General features: G+C 30.4%; 1 long non-coding RNA gene across 1 annotated transcript; it reads right to left on the bottom strand.

Annotated features, from left to right (window-relative positions):
• Nucleotides 1-431: 431 nt before the first annotated feature.
• On the bottom strand, nucleotides 432-5,821 carry LOC143052307 (uncharacterized). Its single transcript, XR_012971071.1, has 3 exons — nucleotides 2,786-5,821; nucleotides 2,525-2,566; nucleotides 432-1,746 (listed from the first exon to the last, which is right to left on the bottom strand). It is a non-coding gene; the product is annotated as an uncharacterized LOC143052307 (long non-coding RNA).
• Nucleotides 5,822-10,535: the final 4,714 nt, after the last annotated feature.

Raw genomic sequence — 10,535 nt, 5'->3', positions numbered from 1 at the left:
AACTTTATTTTCTCAGCTGTGCTCAATATATAAAACGTGCCATACCGTTGTTCAGACTTTGGTTTGCAACCATCGATATTAAACGTCCAATTATATTTAAATGAAACAAACATAAGAATGTGTAATCAATGCCTTTTTTTTTTCTTTATAAGTAAATGCCCGTACCAAGTCAGATATATGACAGTTGGTATCCTTTCGTTTGATGTATTTGAGGTTTTGATTTTTTCGCCATTTGATAAGGGATTGTCCGTTTTTTAATATCTCTCGGAGTTTGGTATTTCTGTGATTTTTTTCGTTTTACACATAAACTAAACGACTCGATAGTGTTTTATTAATTAAAAGTCTTCACAAATACTTCTGTTTAATGGCGTGTACTTGTAACTAGAAACAATAAACGTTTAAGGTCGAACCAGTCGTGACAGAACTTATGTTCCCAATGTCAGTTATACAACTGAGATATTGCTATGTATGTATGATGACACAGAACAAAATATTGCGTATGAGATTATGGATGCAAAATTGTAGTAGTGTAAACATATTTAATTGAACAAACACATTGACAATAGAATAAGACAGAAGTTGGCAACTTAAAACGTCTTCAACATTACATACAAATAGCAGAAAGAACTGAACTAAATTTAATACATGCAAAAAACATCATACATCATATTTATAGTGTGACATAAATGCACCAGAAGTTCAATACTGAAGTAGCATGGCTTTACATTGGCAAAGTTATACATGTTATATGGCAATATAGCATATAATGAGTCATCATATAGACAGCATTCAAATAGGTAAATATGATTTATATTCATTTAACACACATATACACACATGTCACTTTTTGTTCATGGAACAAACACATACACTTAATTTTGCAGTGTTAGACTCGCGGTTTTGATTTAGGTTAAATACGTATAACTATTCGACAGTTATGTGTGTATGTTTTATGTGCACTCACAGAATGTGCAGGTCTAGATTGGCACAGACAAAATATATATTATTAACCATTGTTAATTAACTACACTGTTATTGGACTTAATATGATGAAAACTGCCTATGCAAGATAAGGTATCAACTCGGCCAATACAGAATAACTCGGTCAATATAGATTTTTTTCTCTTTTGGCTGAGGTCTGATCCGGCTGATACAGGATTTCAGAAGGTCTCTAGGTTTTTTTTTATCGAAAGTCACGATAAACACACACTTAAAGTAAACAGTTGTTTAGAAGACGTAGTTTTCATTTACTCATCATAATCATGCTGAAACGTTCAGTATGGCATATATTTCAGGCAAAAGACGGTCATAGTCATTTAAAAACCATTTTGAAAGCAGACGATGGAATTATTTCAGGTTTGAGGAACGAGTACTCAGTAGATTATCACTAAGTTTATTTCTTGACGACCTCATAATTTCACGGTGGTACAAATCGATTTACTGTTTACTTTCTCTTCTCATGTTTTGTAAACTGTCATCTATTTTTAAACTAGAACCAGGCATATGCATTCTGTAATCGTGCAAATGTTCGTTCTTTTGTCATTTGGCTTATGGATAGTTGTATCATCACTCCTATATGATTTTTTTTGTAAAACCAATGTATCTTCAATTTGTTTCTGCACAACACATGGAATTACAGGACCTTTCCAATTACTATGTATGTGTTGCGTCTTAATTTAAGTTGTTACACTTTATAGTGACTGAGAAGTGTGAACAATTCATCAGATGAGAAAATGCTAAAGACACCTGGAAACGGTACCAGATCATTAGATATTACATCTTATTAAAAGAAACTAAGATTTGAATAGTTCTACTTCAAGGTAAACATTGTTATCTCTTGTAGAATAAAAAACATATTGCAACACTGTAGTTAATGAATAAAGATACTATTACGTGTATTTCTATAGTGGCCTTGTTATTGGACCTCGGCAAGCTGTATTGGCCTTCGACTTCGCCTCGGACCAATAACAAGGCCAATACAGATATACTCCCGTACTAATATCATAATATTGTTGGTTCAGTCAAACATGTAAACATTCAATATCATTATATATTTGGATACTAATTCTAATACTGTTTGCTATATATTTATCATCCTGAAATAAAACATATGGCATACTTTAAAAAAGTAGGTCACACCAACAGTATAACACTAATCAAAAACGTAAACCAAACTATACCCACTGTTTGACAAAAACATACGTTACTAAACAAAGTTATACGCCTGCATAAATGATTTAAATCATTTTTTTTACAAATTGGATTTCAAAGATTATTACCATAATCACGGTTATCTTTTTTGAGCTAATGGTAGATGCAAAAATAATTTTTGAATACATATTTTCCCATTTTTCATTTATGTTTAGTTCATTCAAGGAAGCTTGATACTTTCAATTATTGTGTACGCGTTTTTAATAGTGTTTTTTTTCGACTGCCCAATATTTTTTTTTTTTTTTAATCTAAGCATGCTGCAAAAGGCAACTTAGCCACAATTTTATTTTTAAATTTATAATGAAAAAAGTACCTAAACAATTTCTTCTCAATCTATTTTGTGTTGTTCTGATTTCTGCAAAACAATAATACATGTCAATTATAATGTCGTCTATTTTTCATTCCTCTACGATCTTGTATATGTACATGTACTGTAGTGGTATCTTTTCATGCAATTTGCTGTTTCTGTATTCATTATTTTTTGCGCAAATTTATAGATTCTAGATCAGCAAACATTGGCCCTCAACTTTAATAAATGCTTTTAATTCTTCGATTAGAAAAAAAAGAATCTTACCATAAATATGATACAGGTATGTATACTGGATCTTGTCTTTTATGCCTTTCACAAAACACTTTGGTCAACACTGATGTTATTTCTGACCAATGCCTCTACATTTCATCTAGTAAAGACAAAGTATCATGGAAAAAATTAATTAAACTGTTTACCTATTCATTGGAGTGTATGCTTGAATCTTCTGTGCTCTGATAGTCGGAAATCAAATAGTGATAATATTTGAAAGTCTTATTGAAAGAGGCTGTGAAATATTCTCATTTCAATTCGTGAAACTTCTTTTGCATTATTTCGAGTTACTAAATACAATACAAATGTATTTAATGAATAACGATACGTCTAAAGGTATGTAAAATGCGGCTTAAGTCCATATTTGATCGGTCGGAGAAGCAATATTAGTTCATGATTTATACCAATAGAGAAACATTATCATTATTGCACGTGCTGATTTATCCGTAATTGCTTATAAAATTTAATAAGACACACTATTTGCTAGTTACTGTATTATTATCTCTTTTGATTAATAGGTAAATATTTCACAACTTTTCCTGTTACATTTAACGGAATATTCCGACACAATACAGGTAATTGCAACTTACGATGTCGTCACACAGGAGTAGATTACCTTAGCCGTATTTGGCGCAACTTTTTGGAATTTTGGATCCTCAATGCTCTTCAACTTTGTGTATTTATTTGGATTTTTCACTCTTTTGATCTGAGCGTCACTGATGAGTATTATGTAGACTAAACGCGCGTCTGGCGTATAAAATTATAATCCTGGTACTTTTGATAACTATCTATTGCTTTTGTTTTGTATTACATATAAGTCTAATTTTGATATACTAAAACAATACTATGTGAATATAACATTGTAGCAAGGGTTTGTTTATTCAAATATGAGTTCATCAAAATTGAAACAAATGATTTAATCTCTCATTGTTCTTAAATCGTTTGTATTCAAATGTCATAAGTGTTAAAAATTAAACAAAACACTTTGAAATCCACATTGTAATCCTTTTAGTTCAGTATTAATTAAAAAAAACTTAATAACTCACCTAAATGCACTGTCCAATTTAAAGAAATATTATAATAGGTAATGCATATACAGATACAAATACTCCCTTAATGTCTTGAGGTGTGTGAAAAGATTATATCAGACTTGTCAGTGGTTGTCATGTGTTACTGTGTTACATATGTGTGTTTCGATTACTTGTGTGTACATAAGTTAGGCCGTAATATCCTCGTTTGGATTGTTTTACATTTGTCATTTCTGTGCTTTTTATAGTTGACTATGTTTTATGTATGAAAACATATTTTGCTTAGTCCAAGCTTGTTTTTTTTATCTACAACAGCAGAGGGGCATTATATTTTCTAGTCTGTTCTGTCATGCGTAATAATGGGCTTTGCTCGTGGTCGTATGCTGTACGGTGACCTATCGCTGACATTTCTGTGTCATTTTGGTTTCTTGTAAAGAGTTGCTATTTTTGACAGATGAACAATATTCTGAGATTTCAAAAAAACAATCTTATTCAATCAAGTTTTGAAACAGGTTTCAGTTTAAGTTTAGCATACGTAAAATAACACGAATAAAAAATTGAATGTTGTACAATAAAACACACCACACAAATATAATCAAAGTAACTATTACATTATTAATTATGTATGTATATATAACACACATAGCAAGAATAACAGTTGTTACATAGCTGCATGCAATGATAACATTTTAACATTATATTGCAGAAGCAAGAACACGCACCAGTACATTAACTATTCATTTACTCATAGTGGTTTCACATATAAAGACATTGATATTAACTCATTAGCATATCTTAAAAGGCAAACATATGGTTAAATAATGCAGATTATTAGTTCTAAAAATTCACGGAGACAAATCAAAGAATATAAATAAAGCATACTATATAACTTAATTAAAATGGATACATAAGTATTGATCATACAGTGATTTTTGTAATGCAAAGAATACTGAAATTTAAGTTATAGAACCCTGATTATTTATTGAATAACAAAATATTAGAGAGATTTATATGGAGAATTGTCTGAATATTACATATACCCCATCTGCTTAAATCTATATACAATATAATGTTGTAGTAATAAAGATGTATTACATCATGTACTTTGGAGATTATTAATATGGCTCAATACCAATTTTCAGGTTTTTATTGTAACAGATAATCAACCAAATTAAATGCTCAGCGATTATATATTTGCAATAGTCTTTTATGCAGTTTTTTTGCAAAATTACAAAATTAAATATCCTGGAAATGCAATTACCTAAATCTAGAAAAATGTTTTCCCACGAAAATCAAAAGTGTAATTCGTCTCATAATTCCTGCAGTGTAATTGTTGCACTACCTAATAAATGTCAGAACAGACACTGATGTATTAATCCGAATTAAATAGAAACCTTTTATGTGTAACATGTTTAAGCACACAGCTGCTTTTGAATTTTGAGCTTTTCATATGAAATTTATTCACACGAAACACGCAAATAATGTCTGGTTATTTATATGCGTTTTTTCTTCTTTTTAATTATTAAAATGTTAACGTTATTTTGTTTACATTATTAGTGTTAAAGAAATCATCCACGTTCGTGCCTTTTTTGCCTTTTTTGTTTTATAATTATACATTATATTCGAATATGACTGTTGTTTGTAAGCCGGATTCATTTTCTCGCAATCGATGTATGACTTTTAAACAACGGTATACTTCTGTTACCTTATATTTATACATAGGTAATTATCTTACCTAAAATATAGCTATATATGCTATCAATACGGTTGGTATCGTTATACAGAACAGTAAATCCAGATCCTTGTGATGTAAGACCCACTGCCAGTTGGTTGTGATTGGAAAAATATACGTTTTTACCAAATATGTTAATAGCATTGTTCGTGCAAGTTGGCGATATGCAGTTTGTATTTATGACTGTTTTCACATCTGTTTCATTTGCCATACCTGAGTTAAGGTTACCAGTGAGATCTACTATCCAATAGGCTCTTTCATTTTCCATATCTAAAGTATATATATTGCATGGATTGTTTTGTAAATAACTGCAAGAACGTTTTACTTAATTCTTTTAATTCTCAAACAAAACACTTCCAATTACATATTATGAACTGAAATCAATGTCAAATAGGGTGGGTTTTTTTATCATGTTTTCACCACTGCCTGATTCTTAGGCAGACTGGCACTTAAGCATGTTAAGTAATTTTTAATCGGGTTTTCTAACAGACGACTTACTTATGAACGAACGTACTTTGTTTATTATATTTCACACTTTTAGACAAATGATGATTTATTGAATGAAAAATTTTAGAAGAATAATAAATTTCTTATTTATGTAATGATATTTTTAAACATGCCTGGAAATATAAAACACGCAAATTCATCTACAATACCATTATCGTTGTATTATTCAGTTTTTGAATTGCTTACAAGGATGTCATCAGTGACTGTATGATTTGAATGGAATAGTTATGATGTTGAATATCATTTATGGAGATTTATGGATGCACGCTGATTCAGCTGAAGGTAAGTAAAAAAACGTGTCAATTAGCCATTAAACTCTAGCATTATTCAACTAAACTGCTTTTTTTCAAAATGTGTAAACTTAAAATAAAAAAAATAAAAAAAAGTAAGAAATGTATAACATTTATAAAAAAAATCATTCAATAAACCAATATTTTCACAGAGGTCATTTTTAAATTGATGGGTTTGATAAACAACATTCCTGTAACAAGAATTATGCTGAAAATCGTCTGTTATCAGTTTTCAAATAGGTTTTGTGTATATACTTACCTCATAATGTCGTTGTTAAAATATCTTGGAAAGTAAACTTGTTTATTTTTGTAATGGTAATCGATTGAATATACTGTTGTTCCAAGTTCATATAATACAGTCACTTGGCGTGTTTGAATATCAAATTCCTTAATGGAGGCATGCTGTGTTGTAAACAAAAGTTTACTCTGTGCATCTGAAACGCAATTATTCAAATTAGCTTTGGAAAATTTTACTTACAAGAACAAGAACATGTTTATTAAAGGGTTGCGTAATACCCTTTGCAAAAAAATTGTTTTCTTTCTCTATTTGCTAGTAAAAGTGTATTAGGAAGAAGAGTTACTTTCATAACGAGTGAAATTTGACATTCATTAAATGTGATGATAAACCAACATTTGGCTTGTAAGTCTTATTTCAATTATAATCAACACTAGCATTGCGTATTATATAAAACCAACATAAAGTCTGTGAAATGTTAGGCTATTCTTTTGCACAAAAAGCAGTTATCGTGTGAAAAAGAATTTGTGTTTTACAACTGATTAAATTGAAGAAAAATCACATATCTGATATTGCCATGGACGTTATTTACTTTTTTTAAGTCAACAATGAAATAACCAATAACAGACAGACATTTTACGTATCTCGGATAGGAATGTATGTCTTTCTATGATATGGTGAAGAGTGACGCCTGTTAAAACGTTTCATTAGTGTGCACTCTAGCCTTAAGTCAAGAACCTGTTGAGTGGTTATCGTTCGTTGATGTGGTTCTTTGCTGTTCATCTTTCTCGTCTTTATATAGGTTAGACCGTACTTTGATGTCATATGGTTTACTTCTACAAACTGGGACGTCGAATTTCGGATGTGAATAAGGTCATATGACTATTAAAAGAGGGACGTAAGATACCAAAGGGACAGTCAAACTCATAAATCTAAAACAAACTGACAACGCCATGGCTAAAAATGAAAAAGACAAACAAAAAACAACACACACGACACAACATAGAAAACTAAAGAATAAACAACACGAACCCCACTACATATTCCAACTTTTATGGCATGAATAATTTGATCTAAGCATCCAGGTTGGAGGTACATGAAGACAAGTGCTAACATCTACTTGTTATTTCTATTTCAAAATCCTTTTTCAAAATCATCAATGCATACTTTTCTTGAAATTTAAGTTGCCAAATCTCGAAGCATTGAGAAAAATGTTTAACAACCGGTTATACTGTTTATAATTAAAAAAATAAAACTTAAAATTGACACAAAATATGCTTCTTTGAAAGTGTCACTATTACATGTATTACTACAGAGAATCAAATGATTCGTTTTGTCATTTTGACGACATAGACGTTACGCACAGTGTTCGGTCTATGTTTCATTCGACCATTTCTTGATGAATGAATAGGACAAATAGTTATCAAAGGTACCAGGATTATAATTTAGTACGACAAAAACAAATCAAATCTACGTATTACTAAATAATTACTTGTCTTAATTCATCATTTGAATCGAAATAAAATAAATACTGATTTTAATAAATTTCATGTTATGTATTATTACATCATAAAGCAATGATTCCGTGTTCACAATGCCATTTTTACGTGTAAGACGTAACAACAATAACTTACCATCCAAATATAAAAGAAAACATACAAACTACTGAATGGATTTCGATGACATTTGTACAGGTTGGATATAATATGATCATATTCATGGTGTGAAACGGTCACGATAAATATCATGTCAGATCGCAATTAAGCGACCATTTTCAAAATTACATAGTGCTGTAAGATTTGAAAATTCGAGTATACAAAAATGAAAGCAAGTACTTCGATATCACAATATTTTTACATAAATTATTGAAAGGGTTTGCCACCTCTATATGAAAATGTGATTTTATTGAATTGTATCGAAGTCAATGCAACACAGTTTTATTTAGAAAACAAATTCTCTCCATTTATTTTTTTTTTTCAAAATTTTGCGTGTCTCCGTTAACTGCTACCATATAGCCTTTGTTAAAGATTTTTCAGTACCATGGTAATTTAGGGTATTTAAAATTTGTGACAGACAAATGAACTATGAAAACAAATGTTATTACTAAAGTGTGTTTTGTAAGTATTTGTTTAAGCCTATAACATGTTTAATGCTAAGGAAACGCCAATTTTTTCATCAATTTTCATCAAGTTGTTCGTGTCTGTCCAAAATGTTACTACGTCCAAATTGAACGTTTTTTGCACGGAACGTCAATGTAACGTAATATGTTTAATTTTGTTTGCCATTGACTGACAGTTAAGCATGTTTGTGTTTTTAGCATTTGACACGATCTGTGCAATGACGTCTTTTTTGGAGATACTTTTTATTGATTTTTTTAAAGGTAATAAATCAACAAGAGCATTTAACTTCCGTCAAAGTTTTGTAAACCATGTGCTGATCTTATAGGCATCGAAGTTTTTTTTTTTATAAATAACAAGTTTTGAATAAAACCGAACCTTTCGACTTTGGAACCTAGTAACATATATGTTTCTGCTAGTAAGAATGTTTGTTATATACACTAACAGTCATTTCCATGCATCCGACAAACAAGCGCACATTAAAAATATTCTTTCTAATTCATGGACTATATAGGTCACTTTTTAATTTTAAATTAAATGAACAATTCCAAACTGCAATTTTCATTCAAGGATGAAATTTAAATTATAGATCAAACAAAGAGAGGATATATAGTGTAGCTGTTGCTGCCATTGAAGGCGAGTTGATAACAATTATGCTATTAAAGCACTGAACAGATTTGTTACTAGCTGTTTCCACGTGATAAATATGCAAAGACTTAGATACTTGTTATAAGGAAGTCCTGAGCATCATAGAGGATATGCATTTTGCAACAATTCATATGCTTTGACAGTGACAAATATTTGAAAGACATACTTTCAGTAAGTTAAGATTATGAGGAAATATAGTTTATTTGTCAAAAATATACAATCAGCCATGTTCACAGTATTCTTTTTTGTATATATATAGTCTAAAATAGTGTTGCTGTTTTTAGACACTATATACTATTTTCACAGGCAACACGCATTACACATCTTATTTTGTGTAATCTGTTCATATCTATTTCCTTGCAAGATCATGGAACACAAAACATATTTTAATAAATTAAAAAGTTTAACGAAAAAGAAAATACAGCTTGAACATCATGCATCTAATCTTTAATCGTACATAGATAACAACACACTACCAAAGGGTTTAAATATCAAATTGACGCCTCAGACACCGGGTGTCAAGTCCAGCAGATTCTTGAAACGTTGGGACGATATTTTATTTAATTTTTCATTCCGACTTCTTCAACTCTTACTCTCCTTTTCTATCTACGGCTACAAACAAATTAATTCGGAAATAAATGAAACGTATATAAAAACATCTCTGTCTGTTACTCCAGAAGACATGGACGTAATTCAAAGAAGACTATCCGACATCCAAAAAATAGAGAAACAAAATTTCAAAGCTAAACAGAATAAAAAATTCAAACGAGACCGTTTAAACCAACAAAGTTCCGTTTTTGGAGAAGATCAAATTTTAAACTTGTTAAAAGAGAGTAAATCAAAACAACCGAGGAAAAGACGTTTTAAAAAACAGAAACACGCAGTTCAAGATAAGTTAGTTGTAAATCTGTCATCAATAGAACTAACTACGTCTGAAGAAAAACTATTGAGTAAAGGCCTTAATTTCTGTCCAGCTCCAGCAACCGTCAATAATTTACAACTTGAGACAGATGTAGAAGCATTTGCCAGGCGTCTTCGGTTGAAAAAACATTTCAATAGACAACAGAAGAAAAATTTAAAAGAAACCGGAATGAATGAATCTGATTATGAGAGTGAGCATCCCAAAATTTAAAAAGAAAAGTAAATGGAATCCCCCTAAAAGCAAAAACGACAATTTGGAATCATTC

Source organism: Mytilus galloprovincialis, chromosome 11 (genome assembly GCF_965363235.1).
Source record: "Mytilus galloprovincialis chromosome 11, xbMytGall1.hap1.1, whole genome shotgun sequence".
NCBI classification, from domain to species: domain Eukaryota; kingdom Metazoa; phylum Mollusca; class Bivalvia; order Mytilida; family Mytilidae; genus Mytilus; species Mytilus galloprovincialis.
Note: the sequence above shows the minus strand (reverse complement) of the source record. Positions and strands in the feature narration are given on the sequence as shown.